Source organism: Pelmatolapia mariae, linkage group LG7 (genome assembly GCF_036321145.2).
Source record: "Pelmatolapia mariae isolate MD_Pm_ZW linkage group LG7, Pm_UMD_F_2, whole genome shotgun sequence".
Taxonomy (NCBI): Eukaryota; Metazoa; Chordata; class Actinopteri; order Cichliformes; family Cichlidae; genus Pelmatolapia; species Pelmatolapia mariae.
The window spans coordinates 27,049,479-27,065,527 of record NC_086233.1 but is presented as its reverse complement, the minus strand read 5'-3'; the positions used below and the strand labels follow the sequence as shown (position 1 = coordinate 27,065,527).

General features: G+C 40.1%; 1 protein-coding gene across 14 annotated transcripts in view; it reads left to right on the top strand.

Annotated features, from left to right (window-relative positions):
• LOC134630913 (RIMS-binding protein 2-like) overlaps window positions 1-16,049 on the top strand; it is a 73,128-nt gene that overhangs the window by 16,007 nt on the left and 41,072 nt on the right. Inside the window, exon 1 of one of the 14 annotated variants that reach the window (XM_063478712.1) lies at window positions 5,131-5,154. The exons of 12 other annotated variants lie outside the window; for them this stretch is intronic. The gene's annotated coding sequence lies outside the window, so the exon portion shown is untranslated. Of the gene's footprint in view, window positions 1-5,130; window positions 5,155-5,388; window positions 5,471-16,049 lie in introns of those variants that run through there. One more of the 14 variants, XM_063478711.1, reaches the window with a different exon arrangement.

Here is a 16,049-nt window from a genome sequence, read left to right as displayed (position 1 = left end):
AACAATTGATAGCCGTAAGGTAACTTTTATGCTTCTTGTAGCTGTTAGCTAAAAACGCTAATTTAGCCTAGTTTGCCCTGGATTCAGCTTGACAAACAAATATGATCGACTGTTTCTAGTAGAAATCCAAAGTTGTCATCTTGTACCCTCTCAGAGCCCTGTATGCTTGCAGAGACCCCTACAGTAGGGAAACATGCAAAACGGTGTCCAAACCTTTGTATTTTAGCTTTATTTATGTCTCACACAGCATCCCAACTCTTTAGCTAACTTAATAACTTTAGCTAAAGTGAATAGTTAGTCTAATTCAGGGGTGCCCAATCCCAGTCCTCGAGAGCTACTGTCCTGCAGCTTTTAGATGCATCCCTACTCCAACACAGCTGAATCAAATGGTTTGATTGCCTCTTCAGCTTGCCATCAAGTTTGGCAAATGCCTGATAACAAGCCATTCATTTGATTCAGGTGTGTCGGAACAAGGATCCATCTAAAAGCTGCAGGACGGTAGCTCTCGAGGACTGGGATTAGGCACCCCTGGTCTAATTCATTAGTGCAGCATTACTGGATCACCTCCGTTTGAAGTGATATGATATGTGACTATCACTGTGTTTAACTACCATAATAATTCTTAGGGTACTGAGTGCATGCTTAATTAGTTTTTTTTTTTTTAAACATACTGCTCCATTGCTATGTTTGACAGGCTGAAGTTGTCATGTCACCTCCTAAATCGACCATCTTTTACAGGTGTTTTGTGCCAGAAATGGAGTGTCCACTGAAGACTGAAGATACTGAATCTCTACGCATTGCCATTGATCCCTCTTGTGCCTTCATCTAGACAAGAGACATTAACTTAACCACTCTCACATGCTCTGTACCTACATCACCTTCCCTGACAGTCGTAGCTTGGCTCATCTGAGGGTGAAATTATAAGAATGTGTTATTTTGCAAAGTGCTCTCTAGGGTTCCTAAATAAAATATGGCATTGAGGTCATTTATTTTGAATTAATCCCTTCTTCTGAAATATAAGAACCTCTCCTGGTTTTAATGGCACTTTGGATTTCCTTACTTTCTGTTCCACTCCCAACCCAAACAGATGCTGACACAGTAACATGGAAGAGGGAAAGAAGTTGGAAAGGACTACTATAAATAAACCTAATGCCTAACAATGAAAAATGTAAAATAAGAACAATAATAATAAAGATAAAAGATGAAGTAACAAGTTTTTAGTTTTTTGTTTATTCCAAATGATCATCCAGATGTCTGTGACATGTGATGACAAACACCATAATGGAAGGCCTTTGTCATCACATGCTTAAACTCATCATATATTTTTGCATATCCTGACCAGGCAGTCAGACATGCTGTAACTGTGGGGTAGAAAACTGCATGAACACCATACGGCAGGGGTCTCAAACTCCAGTCCTCGAGGGCCGCTGTCCTGCAACTTTTCCATGTGTCCCTGTTGCAACACACCTAGTAGGTCATTAGCAAGAGTATAGAACTTGAATGCATGCTGAGTTGGCAATTCAGCCATTTGATTCATGTTACAGCAGCTCATGAGTGAATGAACATGGTGCAATAAAAGTATTTTAGAAGTATATGTTTCCAAATACATATATTTACTTAAATTTACTTGAGTAGGTAGGGGTTAGGGTTTGCCACCTCAGCATGCAGTCAAGTTCTGTACTCTTGCTAATGACCTACTAATTGTATTCAGGTGTGTTGCACCAGGGACACATGGAAAAGTTGCATGCATCCCTCGAGGACTGGAGTTTGAGACCCCTGTCATATGGAATATAACAGGTGTGGTTGAACTGCATGAAGACTCTGAAGCTTCTCTTCTCTTCTGGCAGGACAGGAATGTGGCCTTGTCCTGTGAGCCACCGTAAGGATGTACTTGGAGTAGAACTGGACTGTCACCGGCCTCAGGCTCTTCACCTTTTCAAAGACAAAGCAGTCATTTAGATAAAATATTAGATATTGTTTACCTGTAAATGCACAAAGAGAATTTAGAAATGTAATTATTGTCAGGAGTGAAAAAGCACTGATAGTGTAATCTACAGCTGTGGCCAAACGTTTAGAGAATGAGAAGTGTTGTTTATTTACAAAGTTTGCTGTTTCAGTGATAGTTGTATATCATATTATATCACTTCAAACAGAGGTGATCCAGTAATGCTGCACTAATGAATTAGACTAACTATTCACTTTAGCTAAAGTTATTAAGTTAGCTAAAGAGTTGGGATGCTGTGTGAGACATAAATAAAGCTAAAATACAAAGGTTTGGACACCGTTTTGCCTGTTTCCCTACTGTAGGGGTCTCTGCAAGCATACAGGGCTCTGAGAGGGTACAAGATGACAACTTTGGATTTCTACTAGAAACAGTCGATCATATTTGTTTGTCAAAGATGAATTCAGGGCAAACTAGGCTAAATTAGCGTTTTTAGCTAACAGCTACAAGAAGCATAAAAGTTACCTTACGGCTATCAATTGTTAACATGACGCTTGTTCTTATACATGTAATACATTTATTACCAACCTGAGAGTTTATCCGCTGGTCATTCGACATGACGAATGACTTCTGAAGTCTTAATTCAGCTCAAGACGCTGTAGATTCCCGTCAGTAACACTTTCGGCCCGCTGGTAAAACGTAGTTCTATTAATCTGCGCTTGAACCGGAACCGGAAGTAAGTTCCAAAAAACTGAATTTTGGAACTGAAATTGAATTGTAGAACTGAAACTGAATGGTGAGAGTGAAACTGAAATTATTCGAGAGCTGAATTTTTAAAGGATAAAATGCAGTTTCAAAGCAAATGAATTCATTTTCAATATATAAAATTCAATTTCAATTTAGTGATGATCATTTTCAAACCATAAATTCAATTTCAAATTAGACTAATTCAAATTCAGTTTTCAAAAGCATTTATTCAAGTTACAATTCAGATTCAAATTTAACTTATTCAAATTCAGTTTCTGATGGCACAGATTTCTGCCCATATTTCATTCCCTGTTGGCCTTTAGAAAGAAAGCACGTTTTAGGCACTTTCATGTTGGCTTCATTTTTCAGACCTGGAATCCAGACCCATCTTTTATATACAGTCTGTGCATCTCAGCAGGCAACGTGTCAGCCCACGAATGTGGAGTAATGATCCTATGAAACATTCACTCTCTGCAGCCTAAAAACACCGCTGTGAAATATGTTTGGTATACTTGATTATGAATAAGCCATTGGTCATTGTGACAGGGTTGATACAATTGATTTTCAGCCATGATAGCTGTATGGATTACAGTGTTTCTCACAAAATATTAGTTATTGTATTATTTCTTTCTTTTTCTGCCACATTTTTGGCTACAAGTTATTAAGAACTCGGGAAGTTGTGTAATAAGATTTTATTTATAATAATAATTATATTGAAAGTACACAGATATATCCATAGAGTGACCTGCATTGTGACATAACATGCAAAAACCAAAAAGTTTACATTTTCTATTTTTATGTTTTGCTAAAATTGTAAATTGGAAGATGTCAAACTATATCAGTTCTTTTATTTATTGTAGTTCATTAACAATGCAAATAGATAAATTCTCACTTGTTTGTAAATGATTAAACTCTTGCTAAAACCTCCACAAGGTTTATAAGAATCTGTCAGTTGATCACAACGCACACAGCATTATTGCCTCTGGCTAAAGTTGGAAAAGTTGCCAGCATCAATAAGGGGGGCAAAATGTGCTGGGTGACTGGTCAGGTCAAACCCCTAGTGTGTGTAGCTGCCCTGAGCAGGGGCTCCCTCATCACAGGCCAGATTGTTCTGGACATAGTTTAGGAGATATTTATAGACAGTGACGTTACAAGATAGGAATATTGGAAACATTGGGATGTCTGGTTGTTCTTGATTGCATCATTGTTCAGGTGCTTTTGTGTGCAGCTAGGATTCTCAGCATCTTTGGCCAGCTTTTCCCATATGTAGCCACTGTGATGCCAGTCATTGGTTAGTGCCCATCTTGAAGCTTTTCACATCTGCTTCCTTGGTGCTCTGAAGGGGCAAAGGGTGGGTGATCTGAGAAACAAAGGGACACTACACAGCATGCTCATAAAGCAGCTACTCAAAGCATAGCCTACTTTATAGCCCTCTTGGATTTTTAATGTGGATGAAACTTTGCAACCAGTACACCAGTAAGAGTTGAAACTAGAGACTAAGACCATAAACCCACCAGGAAAGCGTACACCAAGGGCAACACTGAAGTGAGAAGTGGAGTAGTTTTCTCATAGATTTTATGCAATCAGAGGTATTTTGCAACCGTAAAGTTGTCCCCCACTGGCAATTAGAAAGGAAGAAAGGAATTACACATTGGTATCACTTTTCCAGAAGATTTTTATATACATATAACCTGTGACCATAAGAGTGCAGAGCACCACTTAAAGACACAGTGAGACATAAATCCTACTAGAATACTGTAAAAACAAACAATAAAACTCCTGTAATATAATGTATAAATATTATACACAGGCTTTTGCACAGCCATAACTACAAAACCTGCCAGCTAACGCTACGCCTCATTTATTAATGCCATAAACGTTTATTAGATGTGTATCTTAGTAGAAAAGGCGAAATGAGAAAAAGCAGCATCAGTCAAGACCTTGTTAAATTAGTGCCACGACTTAAGACATGAAATTGGGAGAAGCAGAGATGAGGGCGGGTCTTTTTGGTTATTCATATTCCAATTGCCAGTGACAGCTTTCCTCTGTGGACTCCTGATGTAACTGAAGGCTGTAGCGGTGTTGATTTTTATTCAACAGAGTGGAATTGTGCAGCTCGCCGCAAACACATGCAGGTCCAGGGAGAACGGGGGGAGAGAACGCAGGAGAGAAAAGGAGAAAATGATGGAGGAAGGTTGTTAAGAAGGAGGGTCTTTGGGGGTGGGGAGAGAGAGTGAGAGGAACGGGAGGCTAGGAAAGAGAGTGTGTGCAGAGGGGGCGGAGGAAAGAGAGTAAAAGAGAGAGAGAGAGAGAGAGGCCCCAGAGCTGCTACTGATGCTGCTGCAGCCGTTTGACAATTCCCCACCCATACAGAGAGCGGAAGAAGGGAGGAGATCAGAGCAAGGATGAAGAAGGAGTAAGCGACACCTCAGTAAAGATGCTCCTGTGCTAAGCCGGCGCGAACGGTAAATACAAAGCCTTTATCACCACTCTGCTTCCTCTTCAGTGCTGCTGTTTGTCTCCGCATCACCGGCTCGAGTGTGTTTGTGTCTGATTTGGCTCTGTTGAGTCCTATATATAGTGCACAGGGTTAGCTTAGCCAAGCAGCTGGGGAAAACCTGTCTGTGCAGTGGCTGCAGGAGGAGACAGATGTGCACAGGAAGATGGAGAGGAGGGGAGGATTTGTACATTTTGTCTCTTTTGGGATGTAATGAGAAGAAAGCAACATCCAGCTTCCCGGTTTCCTGGCTGAGGCAGAGCCACCTGTTTGGAGATGTGTGGGTGTGTATGGAGGGGTGAGGGGTGGGGTTACAGTGTATGGTCTAATTGTGTGCTTAGTGCAATGATAAGGATATTGTGTGCATGTGTGTTTGCATGGATTTCTGAAGGAGTGCTGCTGCCTTGTGACTGCTGTCAAATGTTAAATAATGAATAAATCCTCCTCTCATTGTGTGCTTATGTAAGAAATGTGTGTAAAACAAGATGTATAGACACTTGGAAATGCGGGAAGCCAGATAAATAGGAATAGGTGGTGCTACAAATTTGATTTTCGGTGTGTGTGTGTGTGTGCTTTGGCGTTGTCAGTTCCGGTAACCTGAGCTTTTCCTGGTTGCTGCCTGCTGAGAGGTTGCCAGGTGTTGGTGATGAATATTAACCCACTCATGACTGACTCACGCTTGCTCTCTGCTGGTTGTTTATTCACATGAGGAAAGTCTCTTACTAAAGGTCTTGGTGTGTCTGTGAGTGCTTGGCAAAGTGATCTACTATATACACTATAGTGACTAAATGGTCTGCAGTCTAATAAAATAATCTTGCAATAAATTCCGCCTTCGTAGAGGCTATAAATGTTTGAGAGAGGTGTTATTTCGTCTGGCTTTCTGGAAGGTTGTAGATTAAGGGGTTATTGAACTACACCACTACTGAGTGGCGTTTCTTTTATTTTGGCCACTGGTTTATGACAGTGAGGGTAGACTTTAAGTGAGGGTAGTATTTAAATTTATTCACCTCATAATACGTGAAGCACTTCTCTTTTATGCATGAAATCTTCAAAAATAAGTGGCATGTTTAGTGAGCACTGGTGTGACTGCTCTGCCATGTAGGTTGTAAGCAATTAAATCATCCGCCTAATGAATGGGAACGGTTATGCAAAAGTTATGGTAAAAGTTAAATATGATGACAATATGACTGGAAATAAAAACTTAATGGAAAGCGCAATGCTTCTTTTAATCGCCTTGGAATTGTTTCACGATATGAAAACTTGACAGTTGTGTTAAATTCACAGAGCAGAGATTTGAGCCATGAGACAGCTCTCAGACATGAGAGCTATCACTACACTACCAGCTACTTAGCAAATATTGTAATACCTCTTCAGGAAATGTGTTCGAACCTGTATGTGCATATTAAGAACAAGTGAGTGTGTTATATACCTTCGTCTTGCATATGTTTGAATATATGGTTGTGTGGGTGGGTGAGACACCAGTGGACGAATAGTGTACTGTTAGCTCTACAGTTTTACTTTACTGCATTTTGTTTTATACATTTGGCATCACTTTTGTTCTCTGTGTACAGTAATTTTGCCTTTTCTGTTCCCTGTGAGGATACGAATGCCTTGCTCTTTTTGCACTATTCCTCCCTGTTTTCTTCTCCTACTTCTTCATCTTCATGTGGCAGGCTGGTCGGCGTTGCCAACCGACATTCAGTTGGATGCCAGAGGGCAAGAAGGAGAGAGATAGAGGAAAGAAGACAGGGGAAATGAAACATGTGTTTTCAGTCTTACAACTGATTTTCTCTCCTGCTCTTCTCTCGAGATAATCAGGGAGTCTGGCAGCCAAAAGACAGCCTCCTTGACTAATCAAAATGTTCCTCCAGACATACAGGCTCTGCAATAATCCCTATAGTCACAGCCTTGGAGGGGTGTGGCAGCACATATCAATTTTTATGCATCTACTAAGAGAGTAAAACAGCGTATGCCAGCAGACGTGACATACAATCAAATTTATTCTAGACTACATGTCTTTAAATACATACTTGTGCACAATTTCACTTTATTATAAATGAAGAGCCTGGATTACTGGAAATCCGCATGATATTCTGTCTGTCTTCAGTGTGTTTTTTGTAATGCATATTTCATATCTTACAGCTGTGTTTCTTAATGTGCATCCTCAGTATGGAAGGCTTTTGTTTGCAGTGCTTGTGTGCAGACTCTCAGGGCATAAGATATGTTGCATGTGATAGTTCATTGCTACTTTTTTCATCTTGACACACCATACCTGAAAGAGAGCAGTTTCTATAGCAACCGCATAAACCGTCACCACACTCCTATCCATGTTGTGTGTGTTCACGCAACATGTGTACCTCCACATGCCCCGAATGCGAGTGAGCACTGTATTGATTGGTAGCGTATGTGTTGTCACCCAGCCAGCGGGTGGTGGTGGTGGTGGTGGTGGGAGGATGACGGAGATAAAAACAATAAAGGAGCGTTTGTGGGCAGCATTTCAAGATACATAGAAGTTATGATAAAGGAAAGACACAGAGTACTGCAGAGGCAGGAGGGTGGGGCAGTGGAGGAAAGTGAGGGGAGAAAGAGCTAATATCACAGTGGAAAATGGATGTCTATGAAGTCTAAATACAGACAGTCAAATAAACAAAATAATGAGTAGTGCTTGATTTATGTTGTCATGCATGGTGCGTATTTGCTTCTTTTTTTAAAAGTTATATCCCATCTCATGGAATAAGTAGGTGCAGATTTGTACTTGAGCAGCGATTCGCTTTAGCTGCTTTCTAACTAACTCACTGAGTGTCAGTGTGTGCACTCTGTTTACACCAGTAAAACAAATGTGTTTTTAGTTGTTTTTCCAGGTAGTCATGATTTACTGCTGGACCTGTTGAAATCTATATCACTGTAACTGAGAATCACTTAAGGACACGTGTAGATGTCCGCTGGATAATATTCCTAAAAGCTTCTGGGACTCTGAGCCAAGTTATACAATGCTGTTCATATTTTTGGCATATTTGTAGGAAAGGGTAGCAGCTTGAGGTTCTCTTTAAAAAAAAACTTAATTTTGTAGGCCTATTTGGTTCTGTATTGGTACACAATCCCAGCGTGACACTGTCAGGCTAGGTGAGCCCTTTGGCAAAGGAACATGCTGATAAAAGCCTGTTAATTCCACATCACTAACAGTCCCCCCACTGTCCCCTCTAAGTTTTTTTCCCCACCTTTCTCGCTGTGTTCAGGCTGCTTTCTCTTTTGATTATACGCCTCTCTCCCAGTCTGTCGTCTCTCTTCCTCTTAATACCGACTTGATTATGCTTAAGCTGTACCAACTGCTCCTATTGAATTCCAAAGCCTTTCAATCAATCAATCAGTCAATCAATTAGTTGTGTAACATGATGAGTAGTATTAGGCAGACTGCCCAATTTCCTTAACTTCCTTAGTGAGTTACAGCTGTTAAATGTCGTTACTATTGGGTGCCAGTATATGTCAGTAGGTGAGCAGGCGATCACATCCCGCATGACCGGAGAGCAGTGGCCCGGGTTTGAGTCTGACCCACGGCCCTCTGTGGCGTATCTCTCTCCATGCTTTCCTGTCCCGCTTGGCTTTCACTGTCCAATAAAGGCTAAGTGCCAAAAAAAAAGTAGTTCTATTACTTAAACAATACCTATTTAGGTAAGGTTAGCTTTGATTAACAAAAAAGTCAGATACTGATTGCAGTTTTTAACTAAATTTCACCTTCCTTCTAATATAAGTATGTAATATTTTAACACCCTCAAAAGTTCTTTTTTACACTCCAAATATCTCCTGTCTTGCTCCTCTATCACTGCTGCATTTTTTGTCTCTCAGCCATTCTTCTTCTCCCTTTCATTTAGTCCCTAGTGTCGTGTGTCTGGGAAGGCTTGAATGATTAAACATAGGACAGAAACCTTCAGTGAACTGAACATCAAGGGCACCTGGAAGGAGGAAGGAGGGATAGAGAAGTACACAATGTCAGACAGGCGCTCCTGTTTGGACATAGATGACATGACAGGACCTGTGCTTCTGTAAGTGTCACCTATTGCTCTGTGACACTGAGTCCTGCTCAGTAGAGACTTAAGACGCGGTCACATCTACCACACTGTGTTACAGTAGCAGTTGTAAAACTATACTTTTGTCATTGAATCCTAAATCTATTTCTGGAGAAATCAGCGGATGCAAATCAGTCTGTTGTTATGCAGTAAAATCAAAGCCCCAAGAACATTTTTATAACTCAGTACTGGGAACCAGATGTGCGGTTTTTGCTCAGATGTGAGTGTTGTTAGATATTTTTTTTTCATCGCACACTCTGAAACAGCTGTGACAAGGCAGAAGTCCAGGGGAGTTTTAAGTGCTGCTTTGCATGTTTTGTTTAAAGGCTAAATGTAGCGGCAGCAGCGCTAATTCTTTGTCCCATGCTGCACTGCAGCTCTTTTGTTGCTCTGCTCACAAAATCAACCATCTGGTGGCTCACACACTGCTAATATAAGAGACAGACTAAGTCTATACCTGCACTATGAAAAGATTTAGATATAATTCGTTACTTTAATTGCAATTTACAAATAAAGAACTATAACCTAAATAATAACAAACACAAAGGCTACAAAAATTAACTGCTGACAAACGTTAATCAGTCACAGAAACGCTGCTAAGTATCTTTCCAAAGTTAAGCAGTCAAGTCAGCTTAACGCTTGATCTCTCATTATTTTAAAAACCAACTTTTGAGGCTGGCTCTGCAGCATACTCTGTTTTGAATTGTACTCAAGAGCTTCAGTGCACAGTGGCAGATAAAAACGAAAGTATTATAATCAATTTGAAGCTGTAGTGACAATGGAAAGAAGCATGCACTAATATAACTCATAAAAGTGCTTTGGATGATTTCAAAGTGTCTCCTGATGAGTATAAAAATGCTTTGCACTATTTACCACTGGATATGTACCTTATATATACTCACAGTGCATGCAGTTACAAATATATTGCATGTGTAAGGGGTCTATGGTTGAAACATTGGTGAAGAAACCTGTGCTGAGGCTCTGCTAATGTATTTTAAGCGTACTGTACATTTTAGCAACTGCACAATGGGGTCAGATCTAAATTATTTAGCATTTATGTGGTATGTTCTGCTGCAGATTGGGGTCATGTGAGTGTGTGTCTGTGGGTATTGGGTATGTGCATCCTTCGCCTCGTTGCTTAGTGTGTGTGTATATGTGAGCAAGTTTTTTAAATTTGGTTGACGAGTTATGTGCTGGCTTGTCTGTGTGTGTGTTTGTGTGTGTGTGCATGCACTTTTCTATTCTGAACATGAAGGTCCACCCAAGCATTATGTGAGCATTAAGTTCCAGCCAAGCACATGTAATCCCTAACCAGCTCCTGGGCTCCTCATTAGCATTACACTGATGTTCCTCCGAACTTATTTTCCAACCCTCTGATATTCTCTGCGTGGCCGGAGGGAACAATAGGTCGTGCTCACATCAAATGTGTTATGTCATAAGTGTGACTTGAAGCCTTACTGCCCATGTCAGTCGGGCCTGATTTCACTCTTACTGCCTGCTTCCACATTTTTACACATACCACACAGACACACACTTCAGTGTTTACACTCCCATGCCTTAATGTTTCCTGTGGGGCATTTGTACTCTTAAGGGAAGCCAGAGTTTTCCCTGAAGGGCTGTGCGTGTTCTGTCCAGCTGGATCACTCCTACACAGCATATATAGTTAAGTTTGCACATCTGGGCTCACTCTTTTTTCCTCGCCCTGTTAAGATCATTTTCAGACTGAATGCTTTTTATATCATATACCAGTTTGTGCTTCTGATGCCTATTTTTGGTGAACACTTGGTGGAAGCCATGGCTGCTACTCTTGCTTACATTACAGGACCCTTTGCATATTCTTACTTTCTGGTTCTCCACCTGATGATTTAAGAGCGTTTGTGACCAGAGTGGGGTCATAATTAGTATAATATTAAAGCTTAAAACATATTTACATCAAATGTTACCAAACACATTTTTCTGACACTCTGTCTCTTTATGTTCAGCATGTTTATAGCTAAAACAAGTGCAAGCTGTCTGTGCCCAAAGTTTCTTTATCATTTTGTAGTAATACACAGTTGTAACATCTGTCACAGTTTTGGTTACTGAAATGCTTGGTTTTGGTTGGTGAAATGTGTTAAAAGTAAAGAAAAAGTAAAACTACTGAAAATGATTTCATTTAGGAGAATGTAGCTTGTTCAGTTCAATTCAATCTAGTTATTTGTATATAGCGCCGATTCACAACAACAGTTGCCTCAAGGCAGTTTCTATTGTAGGGTAAAGACCCTACAATAGAAACAACCCCAACAATCAGACGGCCCTCTGTCAGCAAGCACTTGGCGACAGTAGGAAGGAAAAACTCCCTTTTAACAGAAAGAAACCTCTGGGGTGTGATGGGGAGAGGAGAAGAGAACAGAGAGAAACAGGTGTAAACACACAAAAAGTGGAAAGAGGTGAGTGAAGAAGAAATGCGCAGTGCATCATGGGACGTTCCCACAGCAGCCTGAGCCTATTGGAGCGTAACAAAGGGATGGTTCAGGTTATGTGCTATATCAAAAAGGGAGGTTTTAAGCCTAGTCTTAAAAGTAGAGCGAGTGTCTGTTTCTTAAATCTGATCTGGGAGCTGGTTTGACAGAAGAGGGGCCTGATAGGTGCTGCAAATTTGGGGAAGTGTGCCCCTGCTGGGGAACAGCTGTAGCTACTTGTTACCTTGCCTCAGGCTTGAAACTTTGAGATGTCTGACGTGAAAAAGTCAACTCCGGTTTGCTGCTGAGTCAAAAGCAAGCACCGTAACACAAATAAACAAGTGCAAATACTACAGTTTACAGTATTATCTTAGCTGAGCTCAAGGAGTAAGGAGAGAAGTGGCAAAGTAGCTTGAAGGGTGACGTGAGTGAGGATGTTTTGCTACGTGGAGGAGAAGTTAATCTCTTCTGACTGTAGCGCCGGCCTCTCCCTGCCTCTCCTCTGGTTTTTTCACTGAATAAAACCACGGATGGTCTCCTGCTCTTGGTCCTGCTGATGGAGGTGAGGGTGGTAGCTGTTTGATTTCTGCTTAGAAGGTGAGCAAAACCTTAAACTACATATTCAAGAAGAATCTGTATATGTGTGATTTTACTAAATGCAAAAGACTGTACTGTGATTTCTTCCCTCCAAGAGGATTGTAAATGTGCATAAAATTTTGGTTGCCACATTGAACTGAAGTGGAGCTTTTTGTGTTAAATTTAAAAGTCTGGAACTACATATAGGCTACAGATGTGCAGGAGTGAGTCACATAATTCATATGCAGACATTTTTTTCAAGCCTTTATTTACATGTGTGTGAAAATTCCCCAGATTGTTACTGTATCGTATGTTAGGACAACTTGCTGTATTAAAGTGACGGAGCGTGTTCATCATATGAGGTATTCTAACTACATGAGCTATTTCGAGGGGTTTTAAATGCGTGGGATTCAGTTGAAAGGTCTGCTCTGTGACACAGTGGGCGCAGAAGGGCTTAAGGCTAATATATGCCTGGAGATGCTAGTTATGCAACTCATTCATGCTTGCATGCACACACACACACACACGCACACACTTCAGCTCACGCTTCACTGTATTGGTATTACCCCATGCCATCTGTGTCCACAGTTTGCAAATAAAAGAGATGACCTCATAGGTCTTGTGTGACGTTCTATTATGACTGCTCACATGTACACACGGGTTTACACAAACACACACTACTCTCAAAACTAGATTGGCCACTCAATTATGTTTTATGAATGAGGCACTTGTAGCGGCATAATCAGCAGTACAGGTTAGAGAAATCAGCTGAAAATGCTTTGAAACTGACATGTAAAAACTGATATCTTTACAGCCTCTTTTAAAAATGACATTATGGTATAGTTGCTAAAACAACATTCCATGCTAAGGGAAACAATATTAAGTCAATCTGCGATGCAGAAGGTTACAGTTGTCATCGGAAGGGCAGATTTTACAAATAAAATAGCACACATAAACACTACTACGTATTAAATGTTAACGCAAATCATTTGTTGTGAATGGACTGCGCAGTTATAACCCAGTATTTGCTCTTGTGTCATGCCTACCAATCCAAAAGTAATGCATGGTATTAACTGCATTATAAACGACTGATCTCAAAATGCTCTTGAGACTTACTACATTATGAAATAACATTGATCTTATGATCAATGTTATTTCAAATTTATAGACATTAAAACCCTTCACATTTTAACCTTAAAGATGTACATAAAAGCAAAACCAGCTGTTCTGTTTTTAAAATTATGATCAATAAAAAAAGTGAAAGGTAACATTTACAGTCTCCAGGTCAGTTTTCAGGGTGTTTGCGCTGGTCTGCATTACTAAAGCTAAGGAGCTGTCCATGGTCCTGACTGCATCAACTATTCAATAGTGGTGAGCTTGATTTTCTTGCAGAAGATGTCAGTGAGGATATAACATTACCAATTTGTCCACTCACTAACCACAAGTACAGAACAATCTCTCTCACACACTCAGTTATTAAGGACAGCTGCATGCATAGATACATTGACTGTAGATGTCCTATTATACCACTCACTCACAACGGCAGTCCAGAGTTTAATGAAGAGATCTGGAGGAAATAATCTGTTTATAATATCTCAAGATTTAAAGAGGACTGAGATAATCTAATGTAGCAAGATATGAATGTTATATATCTTAAACACAGAGGAGAAAATGCCTTTTGGACTGGAAAATGCTGTACATGCCAAGGAAGCTAACGTTTGGCTGAAGATCAAGTGGGATGGAAGTCACACATTCTCTCACAAAAGGGCAAACACCTATTAAGCTCTTCAGAGGACAAAGCCTGTGTTATACATCATCTTTTATGCTGAAGTGTAAAGCTTGCTAATGCTATACAATAAATCCTCCAAAATGTCCCAGCTTTTCAAAACCAATTCCTTAAGTGGGGACATACAGTGTCAATGTACAACTGTCTTAAAGTTAACCTTGAGAGTGTGTCCTCTTTTAGACTCTATTGTGTTATGTTGTAACTCAGTGCTTCGCAATCGGCACTGAAGTGATTTAGTTGGTTTCTTTTGGTTCAGATGTGCTTTAGGTGCACTGTGGACAGCACTTTTATCTCTCCATAGGTGCTGTCTAACATTTGCTACTCAAGGTTCACTATGTTGTCCAAGGATACTTCAAGGTTACGGCATGCAGACCGGAGTAGGTAGGCAGGGATCGCTCCCCTGACCTTCCAGTTGGTAGACAGCATGCTCTGCCATGGTAGTCACAGTGGCTGTGTTAAAAAGTAAAGTAATACAAGAGTATAAATTTATTACTAAAATTATTACACCAAAACAGATTTATATGCATCCTTGACTCCGAACACTAAACTGAGTTCTTCTATTGGAAATGTTACATATAATATAACATTTCCAAAGATACCTTTTTATATAGTTTAAATTAGGGCTGTTCATATAACATATATATCGGATGACGATATAAAAACGTCTATCGTTTAATTTTACGCTATCGTTTGTTTCGTGGTGTCGCAAAATAAACTGTTTACGGCAATATTTTTTCATCGTTTTGATGGTCACTGTAGTGGCTATATTAATTTCTTAAAGTTCTCTCTTTCTCTTATATTTTATATAACCACACTACGGACGGACAAGCCCCTGTTTTTATGCGTTGTGGTTAGCAACACCGACGGTAACAGCATCGCGTGTCCGCTTGTTTATGTTCCACATAAACCTTTCACAATAAAGCTCAAGATCCTGTTGAGACTTTTCAAAATAAACTGAATCACGTGAAAGAGCAGATTATTTACGGATGAGAAGTAAGAAAGAGCCGCCAGGTGTTAAAAAATAAACCTTAGACTAAAACGTTAGAACAGGCTTTTCCCCGCAGCACGCCGTGTAATAAATACTCACAAAGAAAACGGTGGCCGTTACAACTTATGTCTAAAAATTTATAGTTTCATGCATCGGTTAAAACACTCGACTCCAGCTATATGACGCGCAGCTGGAAACACTTCCCGCAAGACGAGCTGCCCGAGATTCACAGAATTTACAGAAAATGTTACATTTTTGTGATTTATATCGTTGTCGGGACGATAGAATTCTTATATCGGGATATGAGATTTTGGTCATATCGCACAGCCCTAGTTTAAATCCTACTCTGCTACACCTTAGTTTACACTCTTCTTCGCTGCCTTTGTGAGCACACTGATATCATAATAATGAATGAGAACTCCATGAGAGCTAACAATTACATATATACTGTACTAAATACTACAAGGAAGTAAGAAAAAAAAAACTGATGTGTTTCAGCATAAGGCTTTCCTCAGGGTTTCTGATACAAGTGGGTGCTGCCAACCATAAAACACAACCAGGACCTAATCAGTAACAGGCACAGGTGGCAACAACTAACAGTTTGTCAACATGCAAAACCAACAGTGCACTCCAACCACCAAATCAACAAAATGTGCACAAAACACTGAAACATACTCACAGACAAAAACAAACCAAACACTTGAATAAAATTCCTTATGTAATCCACCAGGATACACAGTTTGCAAATGATACGTCCAATGTGCTTCCCTTTGAAGAAGTTTATGTTTCTTATTGCTACCTCTTTTCAGTGACATAATGACTCCAATTCCCATGAACTGTAGACCAAAAATGCCACATCCAGTCAGCTGAAAATGTCTCGCTATAAAGCACCTCTTTCTTCTCTCTTTCTTTCTTTTTTTCTCTCTCGATCTTTTTTCCTATATTGCTTTCGTGTTTAGAAATTCGAATCCTCAACTCCCTCTTAGTCTTACTCACATAGCATAACCC